The sequence below is a fragment of the Lagenorhynchus albirostris genome, chromosome 2, assembly GCF_949774975.1.
Source record: "Lagenorhynchus albirostris chromosome 2, mLagAlb1.1, whole genome shotgun sequence".
Classification (NCBI taxonomy): Eukaryota; Metazoa; Chordata; class Mammalia; order Artiodactyla; family Delphinidae; genus Lagenorhynchus; species Lagenorhynchus albirostris.
The window spans coordinates 74,291,176-74,305,527 of NC_083096.1; positions in this window are offsets into that span (position 1 = coordinate 74,291,176).

Genomic DNA, 14,352 nt, shown 5'->3' on the forward strand with positions numbered 1-14,352 from the left:
CCTCTTCACCTTCTTATTTTGCTTTACTTTTCCTCATAGCACTTGTCATTACCTGACATTTATATTCATACATATATATTTATATTTAAAATAGATATTATGTATTTATTAAATACGTATATATTATTTTCTGTTTATTTTCTGTTTCTTCCCCGTAGATTTTAAGCTTCATGGGGCAAGGACTCTGTTCCTTACTGTAGAGAATAATGCCGGGAAGATAGCAGGATTTGAAAAAATAATCTAGCCTCAGGAACACCAGGCAAAAATAGGTAAAAGGAGTATATGGATAAAAATAGTCTCTGTGCTGAATGATGAAATTCCTGCCCCCTTCCCTACCTGCTTCCTGAAAGCTAGGGCTGCACTCCCAGAAACAAGATTAGAGGACTCTTTTCTAGAAGAAGTGCCAGAGAATGGTCCCAAAGGAAAGGTTAACCTTTAGAAAAGATGAGAAAGCCTCTAGATATCCTTTTTTTCCTTCCCTTCTTCCAACCTTCACTCCTTCCAATTTTCCCTCTGTTTCTTCCTCCCTTCCTTCCTTCCACAAATATTTGTTGAGCATCTACTATGTGCCAGACAATATTCTAGGTGCTTGGGCTCTATCTGTAAAGAAAACTGAGGTAGATCTTTGCCTTGAAGAGCTAGTATTCTATCGGAGTACAGTCACAAACCCAGCTTGTACATATAGCTACCCAACAGCTTTTTCTGTGCCTCATGCTGAAGTATGAATGGATAGCCGAGGGTCAGCAGGCATTATTATTATTATTTTTTTTTGCGGTACACGGGCCTCTCACTGTTGTGGCCTCTCCCGTTGTGGAGCACAGGCTCCAGACGCGCAGGCTCAGTGGCCATGGCTCACGGGCCCAGCCGCTCCGTGGCATGTGGGATCTTCCCGGACCGGGGCACGAACCCGCATCCCCTGCATCGGCAGGCGGACTCTCAACTGCTGCGCCACCAGGGAAGCCCTCCGCAGGCATTTGAGGAAGTCTCCAATGGGAAAAAGACAGAGACAAAGCACACAGAGAAAAAGAAATCACAAAGAAAATAGGAATAATGCAGGGAGTAGAAGAAATCTTTTAAAAAAATGGTGACTGATATTTTTAGAGAGGTAAGAGGATTCATGAAATAAAAAGATTATGTTAAAAAGCAATTAGACATTTAATTAATCAGAAATTAGACATACGTTAGTAAAAACAATTAACCAAAGGAATGAATAGTTTAGCTGAGGAAATCTCTAAGAAAGCAGAAGAAAACAAAGTGTTGGGGAATAGGGGAGGAAATATAAAAATTAGAGAAACAACCCAGGAGACTGAACATCCAACTAATACGAGAAAGGAGATGGGAGGAAATTATCAAAGAAATAATACTAGAGGGCTTCCCTGGTGGCGCAGTTGTTGAGAATCCGCCTGCCAATGCAGGGGACATGGGTTTGAGCCCTGGTCTGGGAAGATCCCACATACCGCAGAGCAACTAAGCCCATGTGCCACAACTACTGAGCCTGTGCTCTAGAGCCCGTGAGCCATAACTACTGAGCCTGAGTGCCACAACTACTGAGTCTGCACTCTGGAACCCGTGAGCCACAACTACTGAAGATTGTGCACCTAGAGTCTGTGCTCCGCAACTAGAGAAGCCACCCGGGCATGGCAAGGAAGAGTAGTCCCCTCTCACTGCAACTAGAGAAAGCCTCGTGTGCAGCAATGAAGACCCAGTGCAGCCAAAAATAAAATAAGATAAAAAAAAAAAAGAAAAGAAATGATACTAGAAACTTTATAAGAACCAAAATTTTAGAATGAGAGTGATAAAGATTTGCATTCACACAAAGGATCAGGAATCGATTTAGTCTTAGACTTCTCAGTAGCAACGCTAGAAACTAGGAGGCCTTGATGTCCTGAGGGAAAACGTTTTCCAACCTATGATTCTACCCCAACCAAACTAGCAATGAAGGCTGGGGTTAGGATAAAGAGCACTACAAGTCACTCAAACACACAAAAGAAAGCAAATGTTTCTCAGGAAGTTCTTGGAAATATGTCCACAAAGGAGAAGTAAACACAGAGAGGATGGGACATGGGATCCAGGAAACAGGGCTCTAGCACAGGATAAAGGGGAAGGGAATTCCCAGACTGTTGATGAAGAGGAGCTCCAAGGTGGCAGCTGTGCAAAAGAACTAAAGACCAACCAACCCAGATTAGAGCAAAGGAGTGAATGACTCCTGGAAGACTGTCTCCAAGAAAAAGGGCACTGCCAAGCTATTGATGAGTTTGACCACATTGAGAGGAAGGATCGATCAGAGAGTTTGGGGATAAATTAGTAATCAGGAAAAGAAAACAAATAAATAAAATAGTCCAGGAAATATTTTCATTTTAAATTCATTTTTGAATTGGTAATACATTCACATGGTTGAAAAATCAAAATGATATAAAAACCAAAATAACTGACTCCACGTACCCTGTCTCCTCCCAAATAGGCAACCATATTATGTTAGTTTCTTATGGACACTTCCAATGATTTTTCTTTTTTTTAAGTTGTGGTAAAAAAGACATAACAAAATTTACCACCATCATCTTTTTTTTTTGGCCACACTGCACCGCATGTGGGATCCTAGTTCCCCAACCAGGGATCGAACCCGTACCCCCTGCACGGAAGCGCAGAGTCTTAACCACTGGACCTCCAGGGAAGTCCCACATCATAATCATTTTTAAGTGTACAGTTCAGTAGTGTTAATTATATTCACATTGTTATGTTCCAGTGTTTTTTCCATAAGGTATGAGTAAATATGAATATACTATCTTATTTTTTTAAATATTCTATATACATTGTTCTACACTTTGCTGTTTTCGTTTTCCATTATATCCTGGAGATCTTTCCACGGAGAGTTTCCTCATTCTTTTATCAAGTGGCTTAGTGCTCCACTGTGTGGATGTACAGTAATTTATTAGACCAGTTCTCTATAGAAAGACACTTTTTTCCCCAATACTTTACTGTTGTAAATGAATGCCACCGTGAGTAACTGTATACATACTTTGTTTCAAATGTCTGCAGATATAGCTGCAGGACCAATTTCCTGAAGTGAGACTGCTGGGTGAAAGGGTAAATGCATTTGTAATTTTGCTTGATATCTCCAAATCCCGCTCCATGTGAGTTACACTGTTTTGCCTTCCCACTGGCAATATATGAAAACGCCTGTTCCCTGAAGCCTCATCAACAGACTGTGTTATAAAGTTTTGGATTTTTGCCAAGCTGATAAATGAGAAATGCTACCTCAATATAGTTTTTTTTTTTTTTTTTTTCCCGGTACGCGGGCCTCTCACTGTCGCGGCCTCTCCCGTCGCGGAGCACAGGCTCCAGACGCGCAGGCTCAGCGGCCATGGCTCACGGGCCCAGCCGCTCTGCGGCATGTGGCATCTTCCCGGACCGGGGCACGAACCCGTGTCCCCTGCATCGGCAGGCGGACTCTCAACCACTGCACCACCACGGAAGCCCTCTTTAAACATTTAAGAGCCATTTGCCTTTCTTTTCTGTGAAATATTCATGTTCTTTCGCCATTTCTCTATTGGGTTGTTGGTCTTTCCAGATAATTATTAACTACAAAGAAAATAAGTTTTTGAAGAAAATTCTAGAATGGATCATAGTATATTACAAGGCTCAATTCTGAATAATTATTACAGTTTCATAACTATCTACATGCTAAATATTGAATTTACCAAAAATTTGGATTTGACTATATTGGGAAGGTAGAAGCAAAGTGTGTGTGTTTGTGCATTGAGGGGCAGAACATAGAGAACTAAATACCTTCCATAAGAGGAAGTCATAGATAAAGGCTAAAATAAAAAAAATAAGAAAGAAAGAAATAACAACTGCAGTACCAGCTAAATCAGATTGTTTAGAAATATGAAGGTAAATATCAAAAGAAGCAACTAGAAAGTTTGAGTGTGATTGCCTCTGGGAATGGGGATTGGGAGTTGGGGAAGGGTCTGGCAGGGGTTATTGTTTTTCATCGAAGTTATTTAGTCCTATTTGACTTTCTAAACTATGTAATGCATTCCTGTGACAAAACAAAATTAATTATATACAATTAAAAGGGGGTGGCATATACATTACAATATAAAGCCTCCCCCTTTTCAATAGAGGGATTTAATGGAATGTGATACACAGGAGTGTTTATGCTAGTTATTGCAGCCAGAAGGGGTTAAAAGACTGAAGAAGACCCAACTTTTTCTTTTAAATTAATTAATTATTTATTTTTGGCTGCATTGGGTCTTCATTGCTGCACATGGGCTTTCTCTAGTTGCGTCAAGTGGGGGCTACTCTTTGTTGCGGTGCACGGGTTTCTCATTGCGGTATCTTCCCTCGTTGCGGAGTATGGGCTCTAGACACACAGGCTTCAGTAGTTGTGGCACGCAGTCTCAGTAGTTGTGGCACGCAGGCTCAGTAGCTTCGCGGCACGTGGGATCTTCCCAGACCAGGGCTCAAACCCGTGTCCCCTGCATTGGCAGGCGGATTCTTAACCACTGCACCACCATGGAAGTCCCAAGGGCTTTTTAAAAAGCAAACAAAGTCATGTTTGCAGGAAAGTCTCTTCCATTCGTAGGCCAACTTCTAATTCCGTCCATGATGGAGTAATAGGGACCATCCTCTACCCTCCTGCATTAAATAACTAAACAAATGGACAGACTCTATGAAACAATGATATTCAGACATTGGACAACAGGCAGAACAGAACAGTGATCCCTGAGAGGGAGGAAAAAAACAAAGTGAGCTCTAAGATTTCCCAAGATTACTGCCTGAAGAGAATTTCCAGGCAGTGGTGTAGAGAGGGTCACCCAGGCTGAGCCTGGTGATCTCCCGGAGTTGAGGAAAGGGAGCTGGGGGTCTGGGGAGGCCGAGGTGGGCAGTTCACAGGTCAGGGCACTGAAGAGGAGAGAGCTGCATGGAGAGAGAATTCTGGAGATCTGCAGAGCGTCCCCTCCAGGTGTTCAGTTGTGTGCTGAGCAGTGTACACATGTAGGGGAAGAACCATAGGAAAGGAGGCATTCCTCAGAGCTTAGACAACTTCAGGAATACTTTGTGTTCCTGGTACCAAACCAAACTTGGGTCTGCTTGCCTGGTCGAAGTAAAGCCAATCTATTGACACCAAGTTGTGGTGAAGGAGGGTGGAGTTTTTATTGCAGGGTGCCAAGCAAGGAGTCCAGACAGCAAGTTCTTAAAAGACCTGAACTCCTGGGTGGCATTCAGAGAAAGGTTTTCAAAGACAGGGTGAGGGAGGGGGGGGTTGTAGGGTATGTGATCAGCTGGTAGACATTCTTCTGATTGGTTGGTGGTGAGGTAATCCAGAGTCAACATCATCAACCTTCTGGTTCCAACCAGCCTGGGGCAGCATACAATTAACTTCTTCCACCTGTGGGCATTTCATTATCTACAAAACAGCTCAAAGGGTATGGCTCAGAGTATTGTCTGTAATCCTTGAGGAGGAACTAAAAGTCCTTGATTTTATTTAATGGTTAAACTATTATTATTTTGTCTTACTTGACTGTTTTCCTTTGTTTCTACATTTCCTCACTTCTCTGATTAAATTTATTCTTTGGAACTCGGAGAAGGCCTAGGAGTCTGAAGTTTTTCTACAAACAAGAGGCAGGTGGAGGACATGGTGGGGGTCTGTCCTGGGAAGGCCCCAGAGGGTCCTGCTCAGTTATAGTCTCACCAACCAAAGTAGAAAGACCTCCTAACAGTTATCACTCTGTGCTGGTTATTAATTTATTGCCTCTCAGCTCTAAATTGATTCCTCAGCGGCTTCCTTGATGGCGCTGTGGTTAAGAATCCGCCTGCCCATGCAGCAGACATGGGTTCGAGCCCTGGTCCGGGAAGATCCCACATGCTGCAGAGCAGCTAAGCCCGTGCGCCACAACTATTGAGCCTGTGCTCTAGAGCCCGCGAGCCACAACTACTGAGCCCGCGTGCCACAACTACTGAAGCCTGAACGCCTAGAGCCCATGCTCTGCAACAAGAGAAACCACCTCAATGAGAAGCCCGTGCACCACCACGAAGAGTAGCCTCTGCTCGCTGCAACTAGAGAAAGCCCGCGCACAGTAATGAAGACCCAACACAGCCAAAAATAAATAAATAAAAATTTAAAAAATTGATTCCTCATTGCCTGCTCTGTGAAAATGGAGATGAGCTCTTTAAATATTTTTGTTATTTTAAAATTATTTTTTCTTCCTGTTTTATTGAGATATAATTGACATACAGCACTGTATAAATTTAAGGTGTACAGCATAATGATTTGACTTACATACATTATGAAATGATTGCCACAGTAAGTTTAGTGAACATCGATCATCTCATACAGATACAAACTAAAAGAAAAAGAAAAAATATTTTTCCTTGTGATGAGAACTCTTAGGATTTACTCTCTTAACAACTTTCACATATAACACACAGCAGTGTTAGTTAGATTAATCATGTTGTACATTACATCCCTAGGACTTATTTATCTTATAACTGGAAGTTTGTAACTTTTGACTGCCTTCATCCAATTCCCCCTCCCCTCACCCCCACCTCTGGTAACCACAAATCTGATCTCTTTTTCTACGAGTTTGTTTGTTTGTTTTTGAAGTATATTGACCTACAACACTAAGTTAATTCCTGGTACATAACACAGTGATTTTATATTTCTATACAGTACAAAATGATCACCACTAAACATTATGGGCATGATTTTAGGCTTTGTTAAAGGAGGATGCTGCAGAGACATTGCAGGAGGAAGAAGTTTTCCTTCCGGATTCTGGTGTGCTCCCTCCACAGGTTTCTGTAGCATACACAGCTTCTCAGATGCAGCTGGGGGAGGGCTTGTCCTTCTCAGCCCTAGAAGTAGTGGCTGAATATCTGCTATTCCTATATGCCTTTAGAGTTCTGTTTATCTCTTACGGACCAATCTCTTGTTACGGTTAATAATTCTTTTTTTTAAAAAAAAATTTATTGGGCTTCCCTGGTGGCGCAGTGGTTGGGAGTCCGCCTGCCGATGCGGGGGACGTGGGTTCGTGCCCCGGTCCGGGAGGGTCCCACGTGCTGCAGAGCGGCTGGGCCCGTGAGCCGTGGCCGCTGGGCCTGTGCGTCCGGAGCTTGTGCTCCGCGGCAGGAGAGGCCGCAGCAGTGAGAGGCCCACGTACTGCAAAAAAAAACAAACCAAACCAAACCAAAACAAAAATTTATTTATTTATTTTTGGCTGTGTCAGGTCTTAGTTGCGGCACACGGGATCTTTCATCGCAGCACACGGGCTCTTCGTTGCCACGCGCAGGCTTCTCTCTAGTTGTGGTGCGAGCTCCAGAGCATGTGGGCTCAGTAGCTGTGGTGCGCAGACTTAGTTGCCCTGCAGCATGTGGGATCCTAGCTACCCACCCAGGGATCGAACCAGTGTCCCCTGCATTGGAAGGTGGATTCTTATCCACTGGACCACCAGGGAAGTTCCAATAATTCTTTATATTAAACTTTCCCTGTTCCTGGCTGATACATGGGCATCAAGTAGCCTCCTCAGAAGAGTATTGTCTCAGTGGCCAGACCAAATTAGCCCTAAATGAAAGGCTGTTTCGGTCTTGCCAAATGGCACTTAAAAGCAAGTTTTAAAAGATCAATCTATTTCCAAGTAACTTAACTGTGTCTCTGAACAAGGCTCAAAAATATTCAAAGCAATTTAAAAAAAAAGGCCAGCACCAAACAACATAAAATTCACAGGGTCTGGCATCCAACCGATAACTACCACACACGAAAAAAAGCAGGAAAATACGACCCAAAATGAGAAAAATCAACCAATCGAAACAGATCCAGAAATGACACAGATGATAGAATTAGTACACGAAGGATTTTAAATAGCTATTATGAATATATTCCATATGTTCGGGAAGATAAAGAAACACAGGAACATAATAAGGATAGATGTGAAAGATGTAAGATAAGACAGCAATTGACCTTCTAGAATTGAAAATTACAGTGCCTGGGATGAAAAATATACTGGATGGGATTAAAAGCAGATTAGACACTGCAGAAAACAGCTGGGTGAACTTGAAGACTTAGCAATAGAAAGTTAAAATGAAACACAGAGAGGAAAAAAACAGAAGAAGAAAAAGAAGGAGAGGAGGAGGATGTAGCAGTAGTAGTAGCATATAGTAGTAATCAGTGAGCTCTGGAATACTATCAAGCAGCATATATACCTGTTTGGAGAACCAGAAAGGTGGGGAGAGGGGTGACAGAAAAATATGTGAAGAAATAATGGCCAAAAGACTTTGTGTTTTTTTTTTTTGTTTGTTTGTTTTGCAGTACGCGGGCCTCTCACTGCTGTGGCCTCTCCCGTTGCAGAGCACAGGCTCCGGACGCGCAGGCTCAGCAGCCACGGCTCACGGGCCTAGCCGCTCCGCAGCATGTGGGATCCTCCCGGACCAGGGCACGAACCCGCGTCCCCTGCATCGGCAGGCGGACTGTCAACCACTGCGTCACCAGGGAAGCCCAAGACTTTGTGTTTTTGATAAAAACTATAAACACATATATCCAAGAAGCTCAACAAACCCACAAGAAATATGAAAGCACATCATAATCTGCCTTAATCACTGCTGAACATCAGTGATGAACAGGAAATCTTAAGAGCAGCCAGTGCAAAAAACAGGTTAAGTAAAGAGGAAAAAGAGAAGCAGACTTCTCGTCAGAAACAACGCAAGCCTGAAGACAGTGGAGCAACGTCTTTAAAGTACTAAATGATAAAGCTGTCAACCTAGAATGCAGTGGAGATGTCTTTCTAAACTGGAGATGAAATAGAGATGCTTCAGACATTCAAAAGCTGAAGGAATTCATTACCAGCAGAACTGCACTATAAGAAAAAATTTCAAGCAGAAGAAAAATGATACCAGATGGAAATCTCCATCTACACAAAGGAATGAAGAGCACCAGAAATGGTAAATATATGGGTAAATATAGAGACTATTTTCTTAGTTTAAAATTCTCTTTAAATGATAGTGGAGGGATTAAAACAAAAACGATCATGTGTGTGGGATTTATGGGATATGTAGAAATAAAATGCAGAACAACAGTAGCACAGAGGCTAGGAGGTGGGAAATAGACCAAGTAAGGTGCTTACACTCTAAGTGGTATAATATTACTTGAAGAAGATAGTCAATGATAAATTAAAGATACATTCTGTAATCTTATGGAAACACACACACACACACACACACACACACACACACACGTTTAAAAGTATAGCTTAATAAGATAATAAAGGAGACAAAAAATGGAGACACGGTCACAAGCATCCACAGGGGCATGTTGGCTGCCTGCTCTAAAAACTGAGCGTTTGGGTTGGTTTCCTCAGACCACAGGGGTGGGAGGGGGCACAGGGGGGATGTCCCACAGAGCCTCCAGGTGTTTAGGACAGAATAAGTACCGTCAGAAAAGCGCTTCCTCTTCTGCCACCTTCTGGCAGGAAATCCAGCCTATTTTTAACTCGGGCTTCTGCTTACGTGCTCTTGGCTACAAGAGAACCTGCCGCTTCTGAGGCCCCTAGCGGCCACAGTCTCCCTGGCTTCCCCGCTGTCCCCAGCGCCGGGAGGCTCACGGTCTGCTCCGATGCTCCCAGCTGCCCAGCCACCTGTCCCAGGAGAAGAGGCTCCTTCGCTGCGGGTGTCACGGCGAACACCCACGCACGATAGGCGGCCCCTCAGCCAGGGCGCAGATGTGCGAGAGAACCTCTAGGGGGCGCCATGCACACAGAGACTGTGGGAGCGGCGCCGACAGGGTAGTCCGGGAGGGAATGGGACCGCAGACTTGTGCCCGAGGGGTGTGTGTGTGTGTGTGTGTGCATGAAGGTGCACTGTGTGAAAAGGGTGTGCTCTGCTGCGAGTGTGAATGTTTTTGTGACTGCTTATGCTATGAAACATAAACATAACAGCCTCTGCCCTTTTGGTCAGCCGCCCCCTCTGCCGGGCCTGTCTTCCCTCCTAGTGCACCAGCCAACTCCCACACGCTAGCTGGCAATCCACCACCCGTCCCTCAAGCCTCTCATCTCTCCAAAAGCCGTCCCTGGTGGCCCTGCCCACAGGCCCAGCCAAGTGGCCCTTTCCCTCTGGGTCGTACACCCAGGGCTTAGCACAGGGCCTGGGGCGTGCTTAGCCCTCGAGGAGTGAAGAATGCTCCCAAGGCGCATTGTGAGCCCTTTCTAGGGGTCAGACCAGATGCTGGCAGGCCTAGAAGAGCCCCCAGGTGACAGGCCTCAGGACACAAAGGGGTGCCAGGATCACCCTCCAGACCCAGGGCTGGGTGTAGGGGGGGTCTGTGCCCAGAGTGGGCAGTGCTGGTGCCCAGGGTGGTAAGTGTGGGGACATGGCCCACAAAGAGCAGGGCAGGCTCTGTTGGTCTCTCCCCGGGTCCCTATCCCAGGCTCAGGGTCTGGTGCGTGTGTGTGAAGGCGTGTCCGTGGTGTGCAAAGAGGGGTCCCTTTCATTGTTGTCTCCTTATTGATCAGCATATGACAGGAGTGGGAGGGTTGTTCAGGGCCCCTGGGAGGAATTGCGGTGGGCATCTGTGTCTAATGCCGGTGTGGACTCATGTCTCTGTGTACGTATGGACGTGGGTGAGAAGCCCCTGCCTCGCCCTGTGTCTGTGAGTGTGTCTGGGCATATCCTTGGGGTCCTAGGAACCTGTAGGTTCCAGAGGGCGTGAATGTGGCCCTGCTCTCTCCCACACCCCACCCTCTCCCTCCCCTAGATTTTCCCGGACTCCAGACTTTGTCCAGCCGGTTTGGCTGCTGCCCTTCCGGGCAGGAAACACTGTTTGTTTAGTTGGGGCCGTCAGCGTGGTCTGTGTTGGCAACTGTCATCTGTCGGATGCCAGTCCTCAAGCGTGTCACCCTGTGTGACCCTGGGTGCAAGTGTGGCTTGGGTGCCTGTGAGCCCCTCCACCTGTGTGTGGGCTCTCATTTGTTGAGTGTGTTAGTGTGACCTTCCTGTGCGTGCCTGGTGCCCGTGAAGGGTGGGAGTGTGGCTTTGAAGTGTGTTGAGCGTGCACGCCGGAATGTGTGTGGAAGTGGCGAAGCGGTGTGTGTCCGGGGCCTGCCCGCGGGGCGGCTGCAGGGGCAGGGGTTGCCGGCGGGCCCGGGCTGCCTGAGCTGCTCCCTTGGCCCAGGGAGGACCCTTCCACTTCAGCTGTGTCAACAAAGCCCCTGCCTTCCTTTCTGAGGCCCTTCAGGGTTGTCATTCCTCCCCCCCCACCCCATCTCAGAGCAGGGAATTTGATTGAAAGCATGGGGTTGCAAGGTTGTGAGGTTATATGCCCGGGTGTGAACTGAAGTGTGCAAAATTGTGCATGAGCGCGAATGTGAAGCCGAAGTGTCCCCTGGCCAACACCAGCCTCTCAGTGGCAGGTTGGGGGGGACGCCAAGCCACTTGAGCTGAGCTCTCGCAGGTCCCCAGGCCGGTTCATCCACTTATAGCCAGGCTTGGCGACAGCCCTGTAATTAACCCCGGCCAGGTGCTGCGGTGAAAGCCAAGCGTGTGACGCTGACCCTCTGGAGGAGGAGCTGTATTTGTCCCCGCTCCCCCCAACCTCTGTTTAAGCCAGAGGCCAGGCCTCCCTGGCTCAGATCTCAGGCCAGCATCGCTGGGTTCTGCTTGCAGCTGCTCTTCCTGCTCTGGGCCCAAAGTATCCTGTCTGGCCTGGCCCCAGCACATCTGGGCTGTTCCCTGTGTCAGCACCACACTTGCCAGTGTGTCATCCCGGGGCTGAGCTACCCAGCCTATGTGTCCCCACCACTTCCCACCTCTGTCCCTCATGCTAGCCCTCGCCCTCCCCCCACCTAGCTCATGTCCTTCATCCACACCTGTGTCCCCCCATCCAAGTCCATGTCTCCTGGTCCTAGCTCATGTCCCTCCATTTCAATCTCTGTCCCAGCCCAGCCCATGTCACCACCACATCTAACCCATGACCCATGTCCCCCCAGCTCAGCCCACGCTCCTGGGTTTGCCGATAAGGCAGAACAAGGATGGCAAGGGAGACTGCGTAAGGCTTTGGGGCTGAGTAGCTCTAAGCTGGACAGGTGTGGACTTGGCCCAAGTCCACTCTCAGCCCCATAGCATCTAGAACTGAAGGGAGGGAGAGAAGGGGGGAAGGGGTCAGAGAAGTCCTGAGATGGAGGATGGACGGGGATGTCTCCGCTCCGCCCCAGGCTTCAGAACAGGCTGAGCCTAAAGCATCCTCCAGCGCAGCCCCCTGCTCCCCTCAAGGGCCAGCACCCACCCTTGCAGGCCCCCAACCCAGGGCACAAGACTTTGAACCCAGCCTGGGTTAGAAACGGCCCTGCTGACCTCGTGTCCAGAAGGGGAGGACGCGGCTGGCTCTGAACGTCACTCCACCAGCCAAAATCTGTTCTGAGTTGTTTGTTGTGGCTGCAGTTTTTCACCCTGGGGAGGGCAGGAAGGAAGGGGCCGTGTGAGAGTCTCTGTCTGGCTGTGTCCTGGGATGTCCCTAGGAGGACCCTCTGGGAATTCCAGCGTGTGTTGCTATGAACCCTCTTGAGGCCCTTGTGGAGGCGGCCAGGACGAGAACAAGGAGGAAGAGGACCCTGCTCAGCGTGGGCGCGCTGCCATCTGGAGCTGGATTTGCCAGTCTGGAGCTGGCACAGCTCACGGAATTGAACTTCCCTGGCCTCAGGGCCCTGTCCTTCGGGCTGGGGACAGGACACTAGCAGAATGTCAGGTCCTGGGGCACCATCTGGCAGCCATCAGCAGATTCTAGGGGCATCCCAGGTGCTGGGATGTGGCAGCAGGAAGAAGGTGGCTTAGCCTGGCTTTCCCACGCCCTGCTGTTGTCCTGGCGCTCTCTGCCCCCCTCCCCCCAGCATCTTGCTCAGTCCCGTATCCCAAACTGTTCTATCTGGTTCTGTGCACTCCTCCCCTGCTTTATCCTCTCCATCAACAGCTATTGAGTCTGGATCGTAGGCCCCCTTCCTTCCTTCCTGCCACCCCTGCCCTCATTCGCACCTCCAGCCCTTGCCCTCAGGCCCACCACTGGCATCATCTCACCTCTGCCTTGGCCAGGACACCCTGGTCTATGCAGATCTTGGTGCCACAAGGCAGAGGCCCTGTGCCAGGCGGGCTCAGGGTCATGTCATCTGTGCATCTAAATGCTGAGCCCTCACCCCACTCCATCTTACGTGCTCTGGGAACTAAAGCCTTGCCTGAGGGGGATCCCAGCAGCACCCCAGAACTTCCTGAAGCCCCAGCCTTAGGGGAAATGAAAAGCGATCTTTGAAGTGAGTCGTGCTTCCTCCTTAATCCCTGCTTGTGGGGGATTAAGGGGTTTCAAAAACCAGTCTCCAATTCCTGGGAAGGTGCAGATCTTCCTTTCTGGGGCATCACAATATGATAGGAAAAAATGGGGGCTCAGAAAACCTGAGTTCCAGTCCTGGCTCTGCCATGGACAGCTAAGTGACTGTGGGCAGGTCACTTGCTCTCTCTGAGCCTCGGTTTTCACATATGTAAACTGCGGGGTTTGGACTGGCTCCCCCAATCCAGAGCTGAAGTCCTTTGATGTCTTTCTCCAAAAACTCTGAGTGACTCTGATGGAGGGGATGACAGGAGGCAATCAGAATTTGTGGGAAAGGGTTCCAGGTGGTGATGCAGGGTCCAATGGTCAGAATACAGCGACAGACAGACCCATTTTGAATGTCAGCCTTGAGGGACGTAGCCCCTTAGGCCCTCAAGTTTTCCTGTCTGTGCTATTGGGGTAGTAAGGCTTCCAAGGGCATGATGCACACAGTGCATGTAAAGCACTGGGCACAGTGCCTGGCACGTAGTAGGTGCTCAGTGAACGGAAGCTGGCTTGCTCTAGCTCCTGCTCCCGAATGCCTGGCCTTCTTGCAGCCTTCTCATTCTTGGATTTTTTTTTTTTTTTTTTTTTTTTTGGTACGCGGGCCTCTCACTGCTGTGGCCTCTCCCGTTGCGGAGCACAGGCTCCGTATGCGCAGGCTCAGCGGCCATGGCTCACGGGCCCAGCCTCTCCGCGACATGTGGGATCTTCCCGGACCGGGGCACGAACCCGTGTCCCCTGCATCGGCAGGCGGACTCTCAACCACTGCGCCACCAGGGAAACCCCCCATTCTTGGATTTTTGAACCCACTAGATCCTCCCCATCCCAGCCGGCCAGCTCCTACCCCACGTAGCCCTGGGGTTGGAGGGAGCCTGCAGCCTGGCTCCTTTATGGGACAAGCCCACACTCCTCAGCCTTCAAGGCCCTCAAGACTGCCTAGTAGGGCCCCAGCTATGTGTACCTCCTCCTCCTACGTCCCCAGGCTAGAGTGTGATTTTTTTCCCCCATGTTCC